Below are 24,807 nucleotides of genomic sequence, written 5' to 3'. Positions count from 1 at the left end.
TATATACAGTTGGGCCTATTCTGATGTCTGTTCTCTTCCCCTCAATATATATCTATACCAGTTCCACAAAGTTTTAATTATTAATGAGTAGGATGAGTCCATCTCACCTGTTCTTCTGTCTTTCAAAAAAATATTATAGATTGGCATGTTTCTTTTTTCTCAAATAGATATAGAATAACCTTTTCAAGTTCTCAAATTTAAAACTTAATCAGATGTTTGTTGGAATTATGTAATAATGCACTTTTGTAGTATTGTCTGATCTGCAAACACGGTCAATAGGCCCTTTATTTCAAGTGCTCTTTTCTGTTTCTAAGATGGCTTTTTAAATTGCTTTGTGTTATGTTAAGGGGAGCTGAAACAAATTGAATTCAGTTAGATTTTATCATGTACCCAAATGAAGGAGGAATGCAATCTAAGTTGAGAAGGTTGTATCTCATTTTTTCATGGGATTATTTCAACACCATTTATTTAATGCAGTTAGATTTATTTACCATCATTCAAAATATTGGAAAGCTCTAAATGTGGCTGACAGTGCTCTGAAGTCATAACTCTTATGTTTTGCTGGAGGCAGAGAAATTTTAACACTTGAGGAACCTCTAGGTTTAAAGATTTTAGATGCTTGGTTTATCTGATTTACATATTATCTATAATATTCATTACTTAGGACCTGACATTTGATTTCTAAGGGTGAAAAGTTACAAGTGTTTTATTATTTCTTGATTTATTAAAAATTAGAATCAATGGAGCTTTTTCCCTGTGGTTTTATGTAAGTGGCACTGGTTTTTCTCCTGTGGTTTATGCAAGTGGCCAGCCAAGCCACCACTTGTTTTATTTCTGGGTGGCTGCATTGGGTCTTAGGGAAGGAAGTTTTCCTTTGGCAGAAAAAGCAAAAATGTGTTTATTCATTCCATTTGTAGTAGCATTGATCCACGAGGAGCTTTTGAGGAAAACCAGAGCGGTTAGGCTTTTAACATAAATAGCTCCCATTCATCTCCTAACTTACAGAGGAAAGCAAAAGATTAAGGATTAATACTATATCAATTATAGACAATATAGAGTTCTAGAGCAGAAGTTGTAAACTGATGGTTCATCAACCAAATATAGCCCTCAGACTGTTTCTTCTGCCTACTGAGTGTTTCCAAAACTTATTTAATTACTTTATAACATCTAAAAATTGTTTTATATGAGTACTTTGCATTGGATCGATCACCTGTATTTTCAGCCTGACATGTTAATAGCTGTGGCACTCTGTAGATATTAAGCCACACTTAGCACTTCTAACATGGTCTCAGCATCTAACTTTGCAGTGCCTGTTCTAGAGGCGCTTGAATACAGAAGTAATAGTAGATCTAATACTGCTAATGCCGCTGAACCTTCAACATTGAGTAAACAGGAGATAGAATAGTAGCCATGAAGATTTTAGGTAGTGAGAGTTTGAGTTGAATATGGGATGTGTGAGAAAGAGTAGTTGCAGAGGAATCCAAGGTTTTTACCTGAGCAACTGTAAGGACAGAAGTGCCATCAACTGAGATGAGGGAGACTGCAGGTAGGTCGGATTTGGGGAGTGAGATGAGGAGTTCAGTTTTGAACATGTTAAGTTGGAGGTCTCTGTTAAAACATCCTAGTGGAGATATTGAGTAGGCAGTGCTATGAGAGTGTGGAGATGGAGAGAAATGTCTGGATTGGATAAATAAGTTTGAGCTATATAGATGATCCAGAAAGTCAGAGACGGGATGAGGTCACAAAGAGAGTGGAGAACCTGGGACTGAGCCCTGGGACATGTCAACATTCAGGGATTTTAGAGAAGAGAAGTTCAGCAAATGAGATGAAGAAGGAGTGTCCAGCGAGGTGGGACAGAAAGGAAGGAGGTGTGGTATCCTGAAGGACAAGTGTCTAGACCTGGCGTCACTGCCAAAGCAGAGCCTGAGACAGGGACTTTTTAGGCAGGTGATTTATTTGGGGAAATATTAACAAGAAACAGAAGTTGGAGAACTAGGGCAAGTGAAACAGAGAAGGAAAGTCAATCTAAGGGTGTATTATTGACCTGGTCACTTCTGTGAGCAGCTGGGGCTTGATCCTTAGGAAGCCCTCAGAAGACATGAAGAATATGCCTTTTGGTGGGAAGAAGAGGGTATTTATCTACCAGACCTCATCCCCCCATTGGTTAGGGGTTGCCCGGGGTGTTGGTATTAACACCTTCATGCTTCCAGGTTCATTATGACTCAGGTTGGCCGAAGAGTTCCATTAGGTATCTCTTATTGCAAAGCCTTTGAGCGGGGAAGTGAGCCCTACCAGTGCAGCAAGCAGCCAAGGGGAGGTGCCTCAGCTGGAGTGCAGATGAGAGGCAGAGTGTGAGAGGTGTCCCCTACAGCCCTCCCTCTTGTACCCTCCATTGAATGCTTGCCCTCTACTGCGAAGCTTTCAAGGTGGTGGCTGGCCACAGTCTCTACCTCAGACTTATAGCAGGAGGGTTAGTGGAATAACGTTCATTATTTCAGTCCACTGCTTATTCTAGATTTTCCTCACCTTCAGCCAGCACTTCAACAGGCTGATCCAGTCTCCTGGTAGAGTGACCCAGATTTTCTTCCCCGAGGGATCAGTGCCTGTAGTGACTTTATCCTCGTCGGGCCATAGTTGCTGCAGCTGCCCATTTACAGTTATCCCTGGGCATGGCAGCCTCGGTCGAATCCCCTAGGTTCGCGATACCCTCTCTCCTGTGTCTGTTGTGTAGCAGCAGCCATGAGTCCTCGTGGTTGTCGGGGTCAGTCTACAGGAACCCCCCTGCCCCGTGCTGCCACGTCCCCTCATGCCTCTCCCGTTTGATTATTGCTTTGGAATCCTTCCTGTAGCTCCTGACCGAAGCGCCTTCCCTTCTCCCGCAGAATCAGAATTTTTAACCCAGTGGAGCCTAAGGTTGCCAGTCTACTTTTCATCTTTTGGTTCCTGGACTCATGTTTGTTTTTTGTTTTTTTTTAATCTGTCAGGGACACAGTGCCACCTTTTGGCCTTGGGAAGACTGTGTCAGATCACTTACCCGCTTTGGATGACAGTGCCCAGTTCCCTCAAGATGTTACCAGTCTTTTATACATAGAAATTTTTGTTATATTTGTTAATCCAGGACTCTTGGGTTATATAAGATAAATAATTAGGGGAAGAAAATTTCACATAAAGGTGATTAGTTACATTAGTCAAATGTATTTCCTCACTCTGTGAATTAAGCTAGTTTGTTCTCTGGCTTTGCTCTTAGTTGCAAAGTTAGAATAAACTCATTCTGAAAATTTCATTTCACCTAAAATTGTTTAATAAGGCTTTGAAAAAGTAAAACCAGTCCTAGAGAGGACTTTGTGGTTCAGTGAGTTTTGCCAATGTGCCTCTGGCTTATAATAGATTATTGTCATGGAATATAAGAATCTTAGTGCCTGTAATAAAACTGATTTTTTAATACATTGAAACTGAACTTAAACTGTGATAAGAATATAGAAATATGCCTCTTTTGATAATTTTACAATAATAAAGAGGAATTACTAATTTTTTCTCTTGGTATGTGAATAAAGAAGAATTACTAAATTTTTTTCTCTTGTTATCCCCTGCTTCATAAGCTATGATGAGAACTGTATACTTTTCTTGGTACACCTGCTTGTCTTTTAATATCTTGAGGGTGACAACTAGGTTGTTGTATCACCTATTGGTATTTCTCAGGGCTTAAGATAATGCCTTACTCTTAGTAAGTCCCCCATAAATAGTTGTTGAGTTAATCCAAGGGGAGAAATATATGGCTCATGCATGTGGTATGTGATCGCATTGATGATCTTTGTTGTTAGTTTTCATAAAATTAAAACTTGTTTTAAATTATAATAATGTTTTAGACTTTCTTCCTTTTTTCTTTCTTTAAACAGATAGAGGGACAAGAACAGAATCACCAGCACTGGCTGAAGGTAAATATGTCTTTCGGGGGAATCATTATTCAAATACAAATGAAAAGTTATGATTTAAATAAAAAACTACATTGACTAAACATAATTTAAGGAAAATGTTCTGTATATAATATTGAACTGCTAAAAATGTCTGTAGGAAATACCCTATATTGTTTAGTTTCTGGCTTAGAATGGGAAGTAATATAGATTAATTAGAAGTTTTTTTTGCAGCTTCCTTTCAATAGGAGAGGTATGTGTTTTTCTTTGAATTCCTTTTTAAGTCATTTTAGCTGTCACCAGTATAGTTGATCAAAAAATGTCTAAGCCATAATTCTAGTAGTTAAAAATAAAATGTATGTATATATTTGAAAGCTAGCTAGAAGGAAAGACACTTTTACCTATAATGGATTTTGGTCCTTTTATAAAGTCTTGAGAGTAAAGAACACAACGACAACCAAAAAATAATTACCGTTAAAGGGTCCTGAGTACCTAACCATTTATAATCCTGTAATTGTTTTAATTATAACAAGTTAATAGGTATGTGAAAATGTAACTTTTCTATAGACATACTTTGTGTTCTTCAAGTGAAAATGATCAGCTTGAAGTCTCTGTGTTCTTTCTAATTATGAACAGATGTTTATATTTCAAAACTTGCCTGTCATTTTATTAGAACTGATGGGACAGTTATCAGAGTAGTCCTTTGGAATTGTAATCATCGAACCTACTCTCTGTGTTACAGTGCAGGAGTTCTCAACCATCTTGTTGTTCCATGAATTCTAATAATCATGATTTTATGAAGTAAAATGCATAGAATTAAAAAGGAAACCAGTTAGTATTGAAATGTAGTTAACAAATATTAAAAATGCAAATTTTTGTTAGAGTATTATATATGCTTCTCACATTAGAGAATAAGCTTTAGTGACAATTCTGCTAAGTACTGTAATTTTAAATAATGATGAGTTTGCAGTAATTATAATGTAATGTGAAAATACCTGTGATGTTTATTAATGACAAATTCATAGCTATTTCTATTCCTACTGTGGTTTGTTACCTATAATCTTAATTGAAGGAATTGCTAAATCTCACGTAGAGGTTAGTAAGAAGTTTCCCATCCAGATTCAGCAGGTCACTGAATTCTCTCTCTGAACCTCAGAGTAAGAACTCCTGTTAGTGAAAAGTCAGCTAGACCTTTCTTTCTCCATCATATTTGAGTAAGTGTAGTTTTTTATGTTCTGTATAACTAATCTTAAAGAAGTAGAGTTATACATCCATTCCTTAAGAAATATTCTAACCGAAATAGCTTTGAAGAAACTTCTGTTTGCTGATCAATAATCAGAGAAACAACGGCATATTCTGTAGAAAAGGGAACAGAAGATAAGCGTGAAGCCCTGGAGAGTGCTTGCCTTCTAAGACCTCACATTCTTGTTCAGGGAACATGAAATAAACATGTAGAAAGTAACATATCAGTTTGAGATGCTATAAGTTTAACAAGAGAAATGTCATAATTGTCATAGGAAGGATGCAAATAGTAAGTGCTCTGATGCTTGTGTTATGGAAGCACAAAAAAAGGTCAAGACTTGTAAGAAGTCACCAAGTGTCTTCCATTTACTTCAGGAGTATGAACTATACATGAGAATATGCCAACCTAAGCCAGGAAGAGCCTGGAATGGTGTCACTAAATTTGAATGTTCAGCACCTTGTAGCTGACTACTAATAAAGGGAATGGCAGGTGTGTTGAAGTTTGGTTGATGACAAAAATAGCCCTAATATTTGTTTTGCAGAGGACATGGAAGGGTATCTGGCTTTCATGGTGTTTGTTTGGGTTTTTTTTGTTTTGGTTTGTTTTTTTTCCTTTTTTTTTGGTTGTGGTCCTTGATTCTATCAGTGTGATCTGACTCTGATGCCGTATTCTAAAGATGTTCTTAAAAGCTGCACTGTCAGCATCATTGGAATAAGCCCCACTTTTAAAAAACTAATTTGCTGCTTTTGCCCAAGTCACCAAGTTTCTCTAGTCCTCAGTTCCCTTCTTTTATGAATTTAAAGAATTAAGCTACATGATTTCAAGTCATTTCATGAACCTTATATTCTGGCCTCAGATTTTCTATCCCTTGTCATTCCCTTCATTTCCTTCCTTTCTCTTCTCCTTTCTCCCTCCCAGCAACTGTAGACATATGGTAAAAATATTCAAAGTAGTTAAGTTATTTGACCTTGGATTTATATAAGTATTGTCCTTGTATATGCTATGTGAAACTTTAAAAGCTATAATTATTGGGTAGCATACTTAATTCAAAAAAGTTTATATGATATACACATACTGCATTTTGGTCTTACTTAATGGTTTCAAGAATTCATTTAAAATTAATATGCTCCACTATACTGAGAAACAGTAGATTACCTCCAATTTTTTGTAAATCAGGTTTTTTAAATTTGTTTTTGGGTAAATCAGCTTTTATAACGTTATTTAGTGAAAGGTATCAGACCATGGTCTTTGAAAATAATTATAGAGTATGCTTGTTAAATTTACTGAGGGAATCTGTCTACTCCCTAACTGAAGTAAAGTACTGTTTTTAAAAATGATATAAATAAAACATATATAAGCGGTTATAATTACCACCTCCTCTGAAAGATCGAAGTGTAATGAATGACCTCTGTTGGAGTCTTTTTAGCATTATCTCTTAAGAGAGATATCACAGTATCATCTTTTAAGATACTGATTTAAAGATGTACAAAATGTAGAAAAATTATTGAAGTATGTATCTTAAAACATACGATTACAAAGAAGAGAAAATTTATATTTTGTTTTTGTATTCTGTTTGATTATGATGAGCCTGGAGAAGTTATGTGTAAGAGATTTTAATTTAAGTTCAAGAACAAGGAAAACGTTTAAATTCCTTTTATTTTTAATTTTTTAATAAATTTATTTATTTTTGGTTGTGTTGGGTCTTCGTTGCTACACATGGGCTTTCTTTAGTTGTGGCGAGCGGGGGCTCCTCTCTGTTGCGGTGCGCGGGCATCTCACTGCGGTGGCTTCTCTTGTTGCGGAGCACGGGCTCCAGGTGCGCGGGCTTCAGTAGTTGTGGCTCGCGGGCTCTAGAGCGCAGGCTCAGCCGTTGTGGCCCATGGGCTTAGTTGCTCTGTGGCATGTGGGATCCTCCTGGACCAGGGCTTGAACCCGTGTCCCCTGCATTGGCAGGCGGACCCTTAACCACTGCGCCACCAGGGAAGTCCGTAATTCCTTTTAAATTCCTTTAGCGTGCCAGGCTCAAACAGAACAATCTGACAAGGTAGAGAAATATTTAAGGACATTTCTTAGTTAGCATCTGTTGTCTTTTTCTAGTCATCGTGTTTTTTTTTCCTTGAAATTTTTTTTCTGTGAGAGTTTTATTCCTAATTTAGAAATTTTAATGCTGGTATTGAATTAATTTCTTTCAGGAATAATTGAAAAAGTTCTTAACTCCTTTCGGATAAATTATGTGTACTTTTATTTATGACTAAGAAGCAGTATGGCAATATGGTTAAGAGAACTGTTGGGAGCCAAATTTGCCTCAGTGAGAATTCCACCTTCATTGTTTACTAATTGTTGACCTTGAGCAAGTTACTTAATCTTTCTGACCTCAGGTTGCTCAGAGGTAAAATAAGGATTATGGTGCTAACTAACCACATAAAATAGTTGAGGATTTTATGAGATAATACTGTATCTGTAATACTTTAGCATATTATGTGATACACGGTAAGATCTCATTCATTGAGTTTTTTTTTTTTCATTTAGTAATTACTTTCAATTAGCACCTCTGCAAGGTGCTTTGGATATAAAAGTTAGGTTATAGTCGCTCACGGAAAAATTAGTTCTATTGCCCTTAGTCCCTTCAGTCTGTAATGTTTGAGAAGGTCCTTATGATGAATATTTCCTAAATAAACCCTTCTAAATAAAGCTCTTTCAGAAGCTAAATCCTCATAATTACGAGACAGGAGATTATCTTGTAATTTTTTGCATACGTGAGCGTGTGTGTGTGTGTGTGTGTGTGTGTGTGTGTGTGTGTGTGTAGTCTGATACATAACTTTCGTTTACCTCAGTTTAAGATACTTTAAGCTACTTCAAATATTTAATGAGTTGTCAAGCAACACAGGGATTGTTTGGTTAGTTTGGTTCCAAGAGGCCAGTGGAAACTGGGACCAATGAGGAGAAATTAACAAGTGGGTGAGTTTCAGCTTAATACAAGTTTTGTGTGATTTTTTTTTTTTTTTTTTTTTTTTTTTTTTTTTTTTTTTTTTTTTTTGTGATACACGGGCCTCTCACTGTTGTGGCCTCTCCCGTTGCGGAGCACAGGCTCCGGACGCGCAGGCTCAGCGGCCATGATTCACGGGCCCAGCCGCTCCGCGGCATGTGGGATCTTCCCGAACCGGGGCACAAACCCGTGTCCCCTGCATCGGCAGGCGGACTTTCAACCACTTCGCCACCAGGGAAGCCCGTGTGTGATTCTTGAGGGTTGAATTCATGTCAGATTAAGTGTGTATCATTTGATTATTGGCTGAAGTTTCTTTAAAAGTTTTTAAAAATTGACTTGAGTCTAAAAACATGTCATTTGAAAACAGAATGACTTCCTCTTTGGATGTAGTCATGCGGAGTAAAGTATTTAAGTAGAGGCTAAATGACTGCTTGGCATAGATCGATGTTGTAGAATAAGTTCTTACTAAGGTTAGATGGTCAAGCTTGAGTCTTCCATCTTAGTGCATGTCTTAGTTTGGGCTTCTTTAACAAAGTATCATAAACTGGGTGGCTTATAAACAACAGAAGTTTATTTCTCACTGTTCTGGAAGCTCAAAGTCCAAGGCCAGTGTAGATGGTCCCTTCCTGGTCTAAGATTCTCTTACTCATTGATGATTGGATATTAAACTGTTCTGCCTGATATCTTTCACTCCTCATGGCGACTATTAATGTTAAGAAGGAACCTCAGTCCACCAAAAAACCCCCAAAAAACAAAAAAAGAGAATTCTCACTTCAGAGAATATTTTATCTTTTTAATTCAAATTATGAGGGAAAGTAGAAGGACAGGGTTTTTTTTTCTTCATTCTTTTGGCTGTGCTGTGCGGCCTGTGGGATCTGGGGATCGAACCCATGCCCCCTGCAGTGGAAGCACAGTCTTTTGTTTGTTTGTTTGGCTGCGTTGGGTCTTTGTTGCTGCGTGTGGGCTTTCTTTAGTTGCGGCGAGCGGGGCTACTCTTTGTTGTGGTACGTGAACTTCCCATTACAGTAGCTTCTCTTGTTGCGGAGCACGGGCTCTAGGCACGTGGGCTTCAGTAGTTGTGGTATGCGGGCTCAGTAGTTGTGGCTCGTGGGCTTATTTGCTCCTCAGCATGTGGGATCTTCCCGGACTAGGGCTCTGACCCGTGTTCCCTGCATTGACAGGCAGATTCTTAACCACTGAGCCACCAGGGAAGTCCGAAGCCCAGAGTCTTAACCACTGGACTGCCAGGAAAGTCCTGGAAGGGCAATTTTTAAGAGCCTCTTAACCATTTCAATCATAAAAAGATAACTAGAAATGCTTATTCCTGTATATCAAATCCTGGAAGGTTTCCTTGAGATTGGAGGTCTCCTGCTTTCCCCCCTGTTTCTCCTCCTCTGAAATCTCTGAGGGGAAAAGAATGATGACGGGTTCGTATTTTATCCTTTCACTACCTTGAGGCCTCCTAACCTGGCATTGAGGCCCAAGTTCCTTGCCGTTTTTGCTGTAGTTTGGTGGCTGGGAGAGGAATCAGAGGCACTCATTCTTGGAGGGTGAGGCGGAATGTTTGTATGTAGTGGATGAGAACCTGTCTGTAGTCCTTGACCTCCGTGCCAAAATATATTAAAAAGCGATTTTTCTGAGGATGACTGTTGTGTTTTAGGATCAGGATTTTAAGAATTTGGGCTCTCGTTGCTGTAATGCATAGGAACTCGGGAAATACTGATGACGATTAGTTCAGTGGTGATAAAGGGTGTTGTGGGAAAGTATCAGTGCTGTCTAGACCAGCTTTGATGTGTTAGCAAACAACCTTTGCCTGCTAACCTTGCCGTTGATTGGGTTTCTCAACTTTGTGGAGCTTATATTTGCATTACTCCTTTGTAGGCAACACATTCCATAAACTTACTCCCTACTTTGTGTGTTTTTTGTTTGTTTGTTTTGTTTTGTTTTGTTTTTTGGCCGCACCACACGGCATGTGGGATCTTAGCTCCTTGACCAGGGATCGAACCCGCACCCCCTGCAGTAGAAGCGCGGAGTCTTAACCACTGGAACCTCAGGGAATTCCCACTCACTACTTTGTAAAGTTGCCGTTCGTTTCATTTGACCTAAAGCTACACCTTTTACAGGATGCCCTTCGTTTAGATATGCTCTTTGATGAACAAGCTTTTTTTACTTGAACTTTAATTCATTCATTAATTCAACTAATGTTTATTGAGTAGTGACTGTATAATAGAATGTCTGCCGGAGGCTAGAGGTTCAAAGATGAAAAAGATGTTTGGAAGAACTTTCCCATAAAACTCATCAAGGAACTGATGTGCTCTATCTTCTATAAACTGTTCTATAGGAAAGAAAGAGCCAATATTTAAAATATCAAAACCAGACAAGAACAGAGAGAAAAATTATTGGTTGGTCTTACATGATGATCCAAAGTAAAATATTAGTAAATCATATCTAGGAATTTATATTTCTTTAACTGACCAAATAGAGTTGATCCCAGGAATGCATGGACGGTTTAGAAGTAGGAAATATATTCATGTAATCTACCATATTCATATATTAAATGAAAAAATTGTTGATATTTTATAAAAATGGCAATTTTGCCTCAGAATAATATATATATATATATATATATATATATATATTTAATGGAAAATCAAATCAAAGTCCCATCAAGATTTTTTTTTTTGTAGAACCTGACAATCACGTGAGTGAATAAAAGGCCAAGAATTGCTAAGGTAGTTTTGAGGATGAAGCATTACTTAAACAATAAGCACAGACCACAAAGAAAATGATGAAAAATTGGATTGCATGGAACAAAGGGCACCATAAACAAAGTTAAGACATATTACAGACTAGGAGAAAGTATTTGCCATGTATATAAGCATCAAAAGATTGGTATTTAGAACTCCTAAAGCCCAGCTGGGGGAAAAAATGGGTGGTGTATCAGTTGGAGTCAAGTTAGGAAAACATACTACTCTGAGTATTTCAAATAGAGGGAATGTAACATAGAGGATTGGTTATTAAAGGTATTAGAAAGACTGGAAGAGCAAAAGGGAGAAGGAGAGGAATAGAGTGACAAAAAAGGTGGGTTGTTGCCTGCTGCTACCTCTGCTAGACTTCTGTCTCTAACTGGGGCCTTGGGTACCGGAATCACCCCAACTGAACTTCTTCTACAGCAACTGCTGTAGTCTTGGCTTAGTCTGTCTTGGCTATAGAAACAGGAAGCTTCTCTCTCTCTTCAGCCTTCTCCTCACGCTCTAGTGCCGCTATCGAAACAACCTAACAGGAACCCAGCTGGCAGGGCAGGATGTCTAGGGGATGTCGTTTACAGACCCGAAGCCCCAGCAGTATAGAGTAGAGTAGTGTGTGCAAAGGTAGGTGTGGGGCTGAGAGACGGTGGGAAACATAAATGGCACAGGTGGCAAAGGACGCGAACATACATTTTACAAATGGCCTATAAACATGCAAAGAAAGACACATTGATTACTGGTGATCAAGAAAATGCAAATTAAAACATCAGGTATTTCACAATCTAAAAATTAAAGCTTGAGGTTTTGGAGGCTAAGAGAGAGGAAGTCTTTTGCTAGTGGAACGGTGCATTGATAGAAGTACTTTGGAGAGCAGTTGGGTCCAGTCTGGTGAAGTTAAAGCTGCCTTCTGATTTCTAAATAGCTGTTCTGTGGAAACTCTTCTACACGGGCACAAAGTATGGGTAGTGTGTGTAAAGTATAACTCGTTAATAGAGAAAAGTTGAACATCCATTGTCCCTCAGTAGGGGAATGAATAAACAGACTCGTTTCTTTGAACAGTGGCGTAGTATGTAACATCTAAGATGACTGAATGTGGATAATTCTCAAAACACCACTGAGTGGGAAAAGTGAGTTTTAAAGGAATATGGACAGTGTATCACGTATGCAGATTGAAAAGCAGAGCAAGTACTATGTTGCCTATGAATACGTACCTTCGCAGTAAAATGTTTAAAATATGTTTGGCAAGGAAGCGTATTTTGAAGATGCTGATTACCTTAGGAGATGTGAGAGGGGAAGAGAGGAAAGTTGGTTGGGGGAGGTTGGGAGATTAACTACGCAAAAAAAGTAGGCCAGAGTCTGAAGCAACTCTGGCAAAAAGTTATTGCTGGGTGATAGAGTATGTGAATATGATATTTTTAATGTTTGAATTATTTCCTAATTTAAAGAGATAGAAAATAAGAAAATTAATAATCAGCTCCTCTGGGAAGCCTTTGGTTAGGTGTTCCTTTTTCTGTATGTTCATAGAGGTGTTGGCATGCTTCTGTATGGGAGCATGCCACGTTATCTGTCTGGTCTCTTCCAGTTGTCTGAGAATTTTTCAATGCCAGCTATTCAGTCTTTGTCACAGTGATTGGCAGATAGGAGCCGAGGAAAGATTGTTTGATTTAAAACAGCAATAGCAACCACCAGGCACTGTAAACAGCTAGATATAACAGTTAGGGTTTTATAATGGTAAGCTTTTCATTTAATAGACCATCCATGCATTGCTGCATGTGTTTTGGGAGAGTTCAGGCACCTGAATTCCACTCCGGTCATTTTTGTTGGGAATCTTTGAATGAGTCACATGTCTTCTCTGAGCATCAGTGGCTTTAGTTTAAAAATTTTTAGAATTATTGATACAGACAAAAGAATGTATACCTTTATTTGTGAATTTAAAAGCCTAAAAAGAAAAGATTTCCATGAATCCACCAGTAATTGAGGGACTAGAGTATTCCCTAAACCTTTGAAGTTTCCCAGTCCTATGGCCCTGTCCCTTGCCAGAGATAACCAGTATCTTAAATGTTGTGTTTATGATTCCCTTGCATTTTAACATGTATATTTTTACCACCTATAGGTATATATAATTTTTTCCTGGATTTGAAAATAGTGGTAAATTTTAAGAAAGTGAATTCAGTTCAATGATCATATTTTTTTTAAAGAGAAACTTTCATTATAAATCCTTATAAAATAGGTAATTCTGAGTTTCAGTTTTGCTTTAGTGTTTCCATCACACACCATCCTGTATATTCCTAAATTATTTACTTCAGAACTTTGTACTGGTCCTTCTCATAACCTTTGTCTGTCCCTGAATGCAGGACGTTAGAACAGGAAGCATTTCTTTGCTTTCTTCTGAATTTGCAACTCAGGCAGCTAATTTGCATTGGTGGTTTAATTTTTGATGGCTGGGTGCATGGAAGAGTACTAGTACTAGTAATCTTTGAATCAGACTCCAAGATGCCATGACAATCTGATGTAATACTCTTTTATTATGGCTCACTTCCATTTAAGGAGCAACATTGGTCTCCTAATTTATTGTACTTATTGCACATAGCCAGGCATCCTAGTGAGTGTTTTATTTAAAATAGCTTAACTGGGAATTCCCTGGTGGCACAGTGGTTAGGAATCCACCTGCCAATGCAGGGGACACGAATTCGAGCCCTGGTCCTCGAAGATCCCACATGCCAAGGAGCAACTAAGCCCGTGCGCCACAACTACTGAGCCTGTGCTCTAGGGCCTGCGAGCCACAACTACTGAGCCCACACACCGCAACTACTGAAGCCCGCGCGCTTACAGCCCGTGCTCTGCAACAAGAAAAGCCACCGCGATGAGAAGCCTGCGCACCGCAACGAAGAATAGCCCTGCTCGCCGCAACTAGAGAAAGCTCACACGCAGCAACGAAGACCCAACATGGCCAAAAATAAATAAATTAATTGAAAAAAATTTTAAAAAATAAAATAGCTTAACTAAGATTTTTCTTTTTAAAATACTAAATTTAAGTGTATCCACTAGATGTCAGCATATCGTACCATATGTAGAATCAGAGCCAGAAGAAATGTGAGACATTCAGTCTACCAAGTAAACTGACCTGTGTAAAGTCACATATTTTGTGATAGAGTCAAAACTAGAAATCAAGTCTCCAAATTTTCATTCCATTCTTTGTTTATGTCATATTTCTTTAAGGCAAGTAGCTTAACTCCATGTTAATCACTAGACTAATAAAATACATTGTGCTAGGGATTGGTGGTAAGATTTTAGTACTAGTATGATGGTATTGTAGCTGGGCACCCAGGAATACCTGGGTCGTGCTTCTCTTTCTTTATATTTTGCAGAGTAAGGAGAATCAAAGAGTCACTTTATTAAGAGGTACACTAATACCTGGTGATGATAGATAGTGTTGGTAAGGTTAAGAATTAAGCTACTCTCTGTGAATTCCTCTGTATAAGTCAGATTTCAACTAGGAAAGCATAAACCTTGCTAGGTATTTTAAAATAGGAAATTTAATATATGTATTTATTTATGCAATTGTTGGAAGCCTGAGCAAAAAGAGATGCTGGGGTCTGTGTTTTTACTTAAAACAACTTCTGTCACCAATTCTGGACTGTTTTCCAGCACCGCCTCTGACACCAAATGTGTGGGTTTTTTTCCCCACACCAGCCAATTCTTCAGCTCTCCAGACACCGTCTAGGTGTCCTATAATTCATTTGATTCTAACACTATGTGGAGTGAGTGTGGACCCCACAGGTTAAGGGCTCCATCCCATAAGACTGCCCTCCACTCCAGATGCCTGTCTCAAATCCTAGGCCTCCTCTACTTCTGACCAACCAGCTATATACTGGGGCTTCCCACGACCCCCTTCTCAGGTTCAACAATCTGCTTTAGTGACTCACAGAACTCAGGGAAACACTTTACTTACTCATTCCAGTTTATTAGAAAGGATTTTATAAAGGGTACAAATGAACAGCCAGATGAAGAGGTACATAGGGTGAGGTCTGGAAGTATACTGAGCATAGGAACTTCTGTCCCCGTAGAGTTGGGCTGTGCCACCCTCCCAGCACGTAGATGCATTTACCAACCGGGAGGCTCCGTTATGTAGGCATGACTGATGATAAATCATGGGCTATTGATGATCAAACTCAATTCTTTCTTTACAATTAAAAAATATTTAATGCCACCCATGACCCTTCCATTACAGAGTATATATTCATTGTAGAGAATAAAATTCCTTAACCTGACATCTAAGGCTCTCTCTGATTCGACATCAAGCCATATTTCAGTAGAGCAGAGTGGCTAAGGGCACATGGAGACAGGCTGCCCCAGCCTGAATCCCAGCTCTGTGGGAGTCTCCAGTCCTTCTCCCCTCCCCAGAGGTCAGGAGATGGGGCTGAAAGTTCCAACTCTCTAGGCACGCCTTGGTTTTTGAGGCGACCAGTCCCCATCTTGAAGCTAACTAGGGGCTTGCCAAATATCATCTAAAAAACAAAAGAGGCTCCTGCCACCCAGGAAATTCCAGGGATTTAGGAGCTCTCTGTCAGGAACTGGTGATAAAGGCCAAATATGTATTTCTTATTATATCACAAGAGGTAACTAAGATATTTTGAAATTTAAAAAAATGATTTATTTATTTTTGGCCGCATTGGGTCTTCGTTGCTGCACACCGGCTTTCTCTAGTTGTGGCGAGCAGGGCCTACTCTTCATTGCGGTGCGCGGGCTTCTCATTGTGGTGACTTCTCTTGTTGCAGAGCACGGGCTCTAGGCACACGGGCTTCAGTAGTTGTGGTGCACGGGCTCAGTGGTTGTGGCTCGCGGGCTCTAGAGTGCAGGCTCAGTAGTTGTGGCGCACGGGCTTGGTTGCTCCACGGCATGTGGGATATTCCTGGACCAGGGCTCGAACCCATGTCCCCTGCATTGGCAGGCGGATTCTTAACCACTGCACTACCAGGGAAGTCCAGTAACTGAGATGTTAATGGTAACCACAGGAAGTAACCATCACTCCTAAAGCTGGGGGAGAAAAGGCAAGAGGTGGGTTAGGCAGAATTTAGGTGTGTGAAGGAGGAAGGCTGGAAGCTTAGGCCTCTGAAGGGGGCCAGGCGTTTTGCTGCTGCCAGGAGTTCCACAAGAAGCTAGAGCTTGAAACCATAGCTGTCTTTTGCTCACAGGAAATGCTGACAGGACTTGAAAAACAGAAAGAGAAACCTTCTTTCTTCCCACCTTCCAGTTTTCTTTTAGTGGCTCTCACTGATGGAATATACTGAGAAGTCAGCTGACAAAGTAGTCTAGGACGTACACTTCACAGCTTCCTTTCCCCAACATCACAAAGCAGATTATAGAAGGATAGGCTTGGGGGTGTGAGAAATAGGTAACAAACCGTCACTGTCCACCTCTTTGACTCCACGGCATTCATTTATCCATGTTGATTTAAGGACGACAATAACAGCATTTTCAGGCTTCCTCTCAGAATTTTTGTTCTTGGATAGCTCATGCTCTAGGGGTACAGGTGGAACGGAAAAAACGCTGTATGAATCCAGAGTCCCAGAGAGAATGCTGAGTCTACTTATTTTGCAAGTTCAGGGGAACCAGATGTGGGGAGAGAGTTGCAGTCCTGGGAGCTCAGGTTCTGCTTAAGCATGTTTATCACAAAAATATCAGAAAACAGCAAGGGCAAGTGCAAAAGGGAAATCTCGGTTGTGCTATTTAATGAACAGATATTTGTTGCCAGTCACTGTCATTGTGTTAGAACAAAAGATTCTGTTTAGCAGCTTCTCTTGTTGGGAAGAAAGGGGGAAAGGAAAGTGGAGAAGTAGGTGTGAGAAGGTTAGGGTGTGATGTGCATTTGCAGTGCCATCAGGAAAGCAAATGGCATAACGTCATGATAATTATTGCACATGCTTTTTGATAGACTTGCTAGAGTTGGTTATTTCTCTCCATTATACTGGCACTCAACTAGTTCAGCTTCTTATGTAAAATTATCATGTTTAATACCATTAACTGCTATGTTCCTAATGTGAGTTGCAGCATTATCAGAAGCTAAGAAGGAATTATGATTATACCTCTCCTTTAAATTACTGGGTACCTAACTGACCCTTTACATAAAAGAAATACCATTGGATCCACCAATTTACAGTCATTAAATTAACTCATTAGATATTTATTGAATATTAACTCTGCCCTATGTTGAATATTTCCTTTGTGTACTTGTATCGGGGTACATCAAATACACATTTGGCCAATAATCAATATTCACCCAAGGCCAGAGCTGAAAATCATCACAGAATGAACTTCTGAGATGCATGAATAAATCTCAAAATTTATCAAAATTTAATTATTATAATGTTATTAATTGTAATAGTCAGATTTTAAAAGTTTGATATATTGAAATTTTTATTCTTGCCCTGTTGTCAGCTGCTGGATCACTCCTGGAGTCACTTCTGCTGTTCATTATTAAATCGACACTTGCTTTCAAATCATGTGATGATGCAGTTTAGGAGCAGTTCTGCAAACAAGACTTTGCACACTGTTTGAGAAAGATGGTGCCTGGATTTCAGAGGCAGATGTGCTAAGTGAGATTGTTGATATCATTTGAATTATTTTGAAGTTTCTACTATTTTAGCCTGTACTTTCTGCTTTATGTAATCACTTGAGAAATGTTTATCCTTAAACCTTAGACCTAGAAATGTGGCACTGGAGTTACATAACTGGTTTTCAGGGTAGTTTCTACTTGCCTTTCACTTTTTTATTCACCAGATTGCAACATTTTCTGTGTAATAGATTGATTAGAAGGCTTTTTTCAGCATGTGTCGTATCATATTTCTGTAATTGCTCTCTTCCAGCACATCAATTTTGTTATTTCTTCAACAGGCTCCAGCAGGTGGAAGTTATTAGTGATTTTTTTTGCTGTTGGCGTTAATTATCTTAGTACAATATTGATGCTTTTTATGTTAAAGCAGATTTTTAAGCATGTAATAACTACTTGGTTGAATATATGAATGACAAAGCGATTCCAGACTCCTTTGTATCTCTGGTAGTTTGTCTTTGGAAGGACAGTTATTAAAGCGATCCATTATTTTTTGCTTGTGCAAAATACTACATTTTGTGATGTTACATTGTGTTATAGTTTTTGAATACACAACTGAAGAGTGTGAACTTGTGATTCCTGGCCTTCATCATGTATGTACCATTGTCAGTGAACATTGTATCATATTTTCATTACTGATTTTCCATTCTGTTAATATTGCTTCAGAGTCACGGTACATGTTACATGAGAACCAGAAATTTCTTGGTTGACAAGTAAAGCAGAAGCATAGTTGCATTCCAGAGTAACTCACCACTTTGTCAATTTTAAAGATTTTCAGTTGCTTCTACAGGTCTGAATATTTGTAAGATTGAGAAATAGCATATTTAATATTAAGTAATATTTTATGTGCGACAGAATATAGTTCGGGAACATTGTATGGTAGTATGTTTTCTAGAAGACCTTTTTGCCTAGGATTCAGAGCTTGGGTAAATACAAGAAATTATTTGTCTTTAACACTAAAAATGATTGGTAGTTTCTAGTGATCATTTTGACAAGTTTTTTCACATTCACACTTTTTTTTTTTTTTTTTTTTTTGCGGTACGTGGGCCTCTCACTGTTGTGGCCTCTCCCGTTGCAGAGCACAGGCTCCAGACGCGCAGGCTCAGCGGCCATGGCTCACAGGCCCAGCCGCTCCGCAGCATGTGGGATTCTCCCGGACCAGGGCACGAACCCGTGTCCCCTGCATCGGCAGGCGGACTCTCAACCACTGCGCCACCAGGGAAGCCCACATTCACACATTTTTAGTCCCTGTAAATTGGAAGAAATGGGATTGTATTAAGGCATTCTTATGAAATCTATTGTTTGGTGGTTTTATTAGAACAAAGTATGTTTTCAGTATCTCCTTATTTTCTTAACACCACATTTCTCTGTGTTCTTTATGCATTTATCTGAGTTGAAGATGGTAATGGAGATTGGCTTGATTTTGGAGTTTGTCCTCGTAAAATTTTTTTTTTTTTTTTTTGGCGGTACGCGGGCCTCTCACTGCTGTGGCCTCTCCCGTTGCAGAGCACAGGCTCCGGACGCGCAGGCCCAGAGGCCATGGCTCACAGGCCCAGCCACTCCGCGGCATGTGGGATCCTCCCGGACCGGGGCACGAACCCGTGTCCCCTGCATTGTCAGGCGGACTCTCAACCACTGCGCCACCAGGGAAGCCCCCCTCGTAAAATTTTGAGGGGACAGAATTGACACTCTGTTTTTAATTTTTTATCAGAAGATGTGAAGAATTCCCAAATAGGGCTCTTTTAGAGGATGTATGGTCTAAAGGAAATTCAATAGAATAAGCTTTAAAATGTGGGTTTAAATTTTAATGTTATGAGTGCTGTTCAGTTTTACAAAGATCAGAATTCTGATACAGGCTAGTCTCCATTCTTATTTATATTTTGGAGCCATATTTATGGCTATGGGAGGATATTATGTTCTTCCTAAGTTATCTTGGCAAACTGTAATTTTCTTGATATTCATAGTGTCTGTCAGTTTATTTCCCTAATATTTAACATTTCAAAAATTTTAAATTTTGTACATAAAATTAATGGTTTTTATGGGAGCTTGCGGGGAGGGAAGCACTGTCTTCATTTATTTGACTGAGAAGGCAGTGAGCTCTTCCTAAATTCTCAGACCATTTTTTTTCTTTTTTCAGCTCATAGTTTTCAGTTGTATTTATTTTGGTCTTTCGTCTCTCCTTGAAATACTCCTGTAATTTTACAGACAAATTTTTGTTTTCTATGTGTATTTTTGATCATGGAATTATTCAACACATATTTGTTACTACCTACAACATTGTAGGCGTTACTCTAGGTGCTGGGGATAGAGTAGCGTACAAAACAAAGCTCCTGTCTCGTTAAAGTTCACCTTGCAGTAGAAGACAGACTAAACAGATAATCAAAGGAATGAATATGTGTTAGATGGTGCTAACCATCAATTTGGGAAGGGGATAGAAGAGAGAGGAAGAGGTATTATGGATGGATTGGTGAAGGAAGTGCTCTCTGAGGTGGTCTGATAAAAGCAACGACCACATGAAGTGCAGTAGCTTGTCATTTAAAGGTCTGTGGACAAAGCATCCCAGGCCAGGGAAAGGCAGGTACAGAGGCTCCAAGGAGAGAGAAATCTTTCTGTGTTAGAGAAACTGCACCAGACTGTTGTGGAGAGTGATGGGAGATGAGGCCAGAGTGAGTTGGGGACAGATCATGTAGGGTTTTGTACGACCTGTGAGGAGTCTGGATTTTATTCTGAATGTAGGAGTAAAAGCCATCACATGTTTTTGAGCGCAGAAAGGATGTGGTCCATTTGTATTTTTAAAAGATTGCTTTGCCTCTTATAATAAGAGATTGTAGTAGGAGGCAAAGGTAGAAGCAGTTAGGAGGTTTTGGAAGCAATCTGAGCAAGAGGTAATGGTGGTACGAACTGGACTGGTATAGCAGTGAAGGAAGTGAGGGAGGGTATCCTTTAAGCTAATGATGAAAGTATATTGAGGAGAGAGTGTCATATGCTCTTGACAGGTGCAATAAGGTATGGACTTGAGAATTGACCATTGGAATTAGCAATGGATGTTATTTGATGACCTTGCCAGACCAATTTTGGTGGTATAGGATTGGGCAAAAAGCCAGGTTGGAGTGGGCTTAACAGAGGGTAGAAGGAAAGAAATAAAAGACAGTGAGTGTAGGCAACTCTTCTTAAGGAATTTGCTGCACAGAGAAGCAGGGAATAGGGTGGGAGCTGGGGAGGGAAATAGAATGAAGATAGGTTTTTGTTTTGCATTACGGTGGGAGAAATAACTGCATGTATGCCAAAGGAAAGGATCCAGAAAAAGAATAGCCATAAAGCAGGAAGGAAGCTCAGGAGAATGTGGCGTCCTAAATGTCAAATGAAGAAAGTGTGTCGGGAAGGAGCAAATGATAAATTGGGTCACAGGCTATTAAGAGGTCCAGTGAGTTGAGGTGTGAGAATTGCCCTTTGGATTTCGCCAGATGCAGGTTTCCATGAGCTTGACAGGGACCAGCTTCATCGTAGTGGTGGGTGTAAAAGCCAGATTGGAATGAGTTGAGACAATGAGAAGAGGAAAAGTAGGAAGATATAACTACTGACAGCTCATTTGACAGGTTGCTATAAAGAGGACGGGCAGGATGATGTGGTCGGAGAGGGGACGTGAAGCTTTGCTTTTCATATAGAGAATAGGAGAACGGGTGCCCTGAGAGAAGGTTGTCTATCAGGAACAGGTGCAGAGGTAAAGTGAGTGGTTATTGATGAAGAAAGGGGGGTGGAAAGGCTAGTAGGTGTTTCCTTTTCTTGGTTTTTGTGGGTAAAAGGTGTAGGGAGGTCATTTCTTCATGTGAGGATGGAAGATAGATTGAGGATTGAGGAGATTTTTTTAAAAAGCCTTGGGGAATGGTCAGCTGGTGGAGGGGGAGGTAGAGTGACTGCAGGTAGGAGTAGGGTTGCTAACCTGAGAGTGCGCTTCATGTCTGTGGTCACACGTTGAAAGCAGTGGTTCTTAACTGGGGGCAGTTTTGCCCCCTAGGGAGTATCTGGCGATATCTCGAGACATTGTTGGTGGTCACAGCTGGGCGTGGGGTGATACCAGGTGTCTAAGGGGTAGCGGCCTGGGATGCTGCTAAGCATCCCACAATGTACGGGACAGCCCCACGACAAGGAATTATATGGTTCACATGTTAATAGTGCCGAGTTTAAGAAACCGTGGTTTATAGTGAACCTTGTCAGTATGTTTATGAGGTTTTCTTCCTTCTTCCCCCACCAAGAAGTATTTATTAAATTTATAAACAGGCTGTGAAGAAAACTGACACTAAACAAACATAGTCACTTAGATTGTGTTAGGCGCCACTACTGTTGGTGAGGTTGGCAGACAAAACCTCTCTGAAGAGGGGCATTTGAGGTGAGGCCTGAAGGCTGAACAGAAGCCAGCCGTGGGAGAGCCCTTGGAAGTGGCATTCCCGGCATAGGAGACAGCATTATAAAACCCCCTGAGCCCAAAAGAGTGGATGAAGTAACAGCATCTCTTAGGAATTTTCTAGAAAGAGAGATGAAGTAACATATTAACGGTACCATGTAGTTGTGTTTCTAGTGGCTTCTATTATTCTAGTTAAGGAAACTTCTTTTCAAATGTTTTATGGGAAAATGGTCTAATGTATTTATTAAATGCCTTTCGTGAGCTCAGAAATACATTCCACAGACTACCGGCCAGGAAGAGCATGTTCCTTTCCAGATAAGCCTCCAACTTTGGAACAAACACATAACATGAGTGCTCGTAGTCACAAAAATACACGGAAAATATTGCAAACACTCGAAGTAAACTATATCTGACTTCTGTGTATCAAATTTCTTCTTAGCTTATTTAGTAAATATTTATAATATTTAGTTTAAATCCAAGGATTACAATAAAAAGTACATTGAAAGAAAATTCTTTAGTTTTTCCTCCTAAATTCAGATTGGAAGACAGTTTATTATCCTAAGTTGTAATTTTTATTATTTACCTTGAAATAGTGCCTCAAAAGTATATCAGTATTTTGGACCAAGTTTTATATACTCTGAAAAATCTTTTATATCCTTTGGATCAGATTTATTTATTCATCTGAAATTTAGAAATCATATTAGTCAGAACTCTTTTAGATGCAAATGACAGAAGCCCAACTCAACTAAAAAGGTAAAAGGGAAATTGAAAGAAACCAGGATATGTTAAAACCAGAGGAAAATCTAAACTCAGCTGAGGTAAATGGCAGCTGAAACCTGGGAACAAATAGAATCAGAAATTAAGGACTTGTGAACGCTTTCTGTGGCTCTCCACTGCATGTTGGCTTCTTTCTTTTGTGACAGACTGGCTTCCTCTAGGGAAGGAAATACAGCTGCCACAGGCTCCAAAGCCTCACATCCACAGGTTCTTCTACCGGGGGCAGATCCTGTGGGTCAGTCAGGTCACTAAAAACAGCCAGAGCGAGAGCAGCAAACACTTTGCCAGGCATGATACTAAATGTTTTGCTTGTATTAACCCATTTAATGATTTTATAAACCCTCTGCAGTGGATATTATTATTATACACATTTTATAGATGAGAAAACTGAGGAATGGAGAAGTTAGGACACTTGACTAAAGTCCCAGAGCTTGAAAGTGGCAGAGCTGGGGGGTTTGAACCCAGGCCGTCTGGTACCTTGCAGAACTGCCAAGTAGCCATTATGTCATATTCATTGAAATCAGTCACACTGAGGGGATGGAGAGGTTTTTTGGTTTTGTTTTGTTTTTGACTGAAGAGTTAAACTATGCAAGACAGCAGGGATATGGTTTTAATTTTTTTGTTTTTTCCTATAGAAAGATATGACAACTGATAATATCATAATGAACTGTTTTTCAGACCTTTGAAAAATTCCATGAGTTTTTGTTCGGAGACACACATGATGTGGGTTACCTGCACAGCATCTTTCCTGTGTGCTGTAGGGTTTGCCCCCTAGGAGACGTTTGCCACCATCCAGAATCATTTCTGGTTGTCACAACTTGTGTGGTGGGTTACTACGGCATCTAGTGTGTAGAGGCCCAGGATGCTGCTGAAGATCTTAACAGTGTGAGACGAACCCCCTCAACAAAAGAATTACCCAGCCCCAAATGTTAATAGAGCTGAGGTTGAGAAACCTGTACTAGATAAACTGGGCCATTTTCTAGCTAAGAGTCACTGTTTGGGATGAAGAGATAAAAAAAAATGGCCAATCTTTGAGTACTTGTGAAGAGTGAACAGGTCAGGACCAAGTATGATGCAGGGTGAGGGGTGTTAGGGTCACATTCGGCTGGGGTGCCTCGAAAGAAGGACTAAATAATGGAAGGAATTTGCAGAAGTAGATGTAGAAAAATGGAGCAGACAAACTTGGATAGTTTCAGTGTTTTCCCTGAGGCTCAACTGCGTGCGTACAAGTACAGAGGTAAGGAAACTGAAATCTCTCCCTTCTCCTCTCTCCTGTACCTGATGAAGGTCTCATAGGACTAAGTTTAGGACAGCATTTTAGCAACATTCTTGACAAAAGTGAGCTAAAAGTGGGTTTTGTGATTTACTCTGATTTATAGCATTGAAATTCATTGACAGATTGAAGACTGTGGTTTGTGTTAAAAGAAGTAGAGCCATTATTGTATTTTTAAAGTTATTTTGTGATTTTGGGGTTATAACAACAGGCAGCATTTTTAAATTCTTTCTGTGTGCCATACACTGTGCTAATAATAAGTCAGTGTTTAATCTCATTGAACTCTCATAATAACCCTTTATTTAAGATGGTTACAATGAAATGTGTGTTTTACTGAGGAAGAAAATGAGTCCCAGAAAGGTTGACTACCATCCTCAAGGGCAAACAGCTATTTAGCTAGAGTTGGAATTTTGGTTTGATTCCATAGTCTAAACTCTTTTAACACCAAATGGTGTGCTGCCTTTTCCTCTTAAAGACAATTACAGTCATCTCTCATACTGATTTTCCATCTGTGGTTGAAGTTTTGATACCACTAGGTAATTCTTTGTATATTTGCTCTTGGTTCTTGTTAGTGAGATAATTTATATATGTTTGGAAACAGATACTCCGTATATATTTGAAAGCTTTAAAAATTGAAGCTGTGAAATATTTTTTTCCAAATGTTCCTAAAATAATTTATTGAATAGACTTAGTAACAATTTAAGGTAATTAATTTGGATGTGATGATTTTGGAAAAATGGTTATATTTTCCTTATATATAAAAGTTTGGTATTATTAAACTTTTTTACACTGTAAAAGATAATTAAGATGAAATATTTCCCTTTTAGTTTTAATCTCACGTAGTCCATCTGTGTCATA

General features: G+C 39.2%; 1 protein-coding gene across 4 annotated transcripts in view; it reads left to right on the top strand.

Moving 5' to 3' along the window:
• The window catches only part of CYRIB (CYFIP related Rac1 interactor B), a 154,779-nt gene that overhangs the window by 96,941 nt on the left and 33,031 nt on the right, over nucleotides 1-24,807 (top strand). For 3 of the 4 annotated variants that reach the window (XM_081258912.1, XM_081258913.1, XM_081258911.1), the window contains one exon: nucleotides 3,897-3,935. The exons of the other annotated variant lie outside the window; for it this stretch is intronic. The gene's annotated coding sequence lies outside the window, so the exon portion shown is untranslated. The remainder of the gene's footprint in view (nucleotides 1-3,896; nucleotides 3,936-24,807) is intronic. 4 annotated transcript variants of the gene reach the window in all.

Source organism: Mesoplodon bidens (genome assembly GCF_964165515.1).
Source record: "Mesoplodon bidens genome assembly, chromosome: 16".
Taxonomy (NCBI): domain Eukaryota; kingdom Metazoa; phylum Chordata; class Mammalia; order Artiodactyla; family Ziphiidae; genus Mesoplodon; species Mesoplodon bidens.
This window is presented reverse-complemented; position numbering and strand designations above follow the sequence as displayed.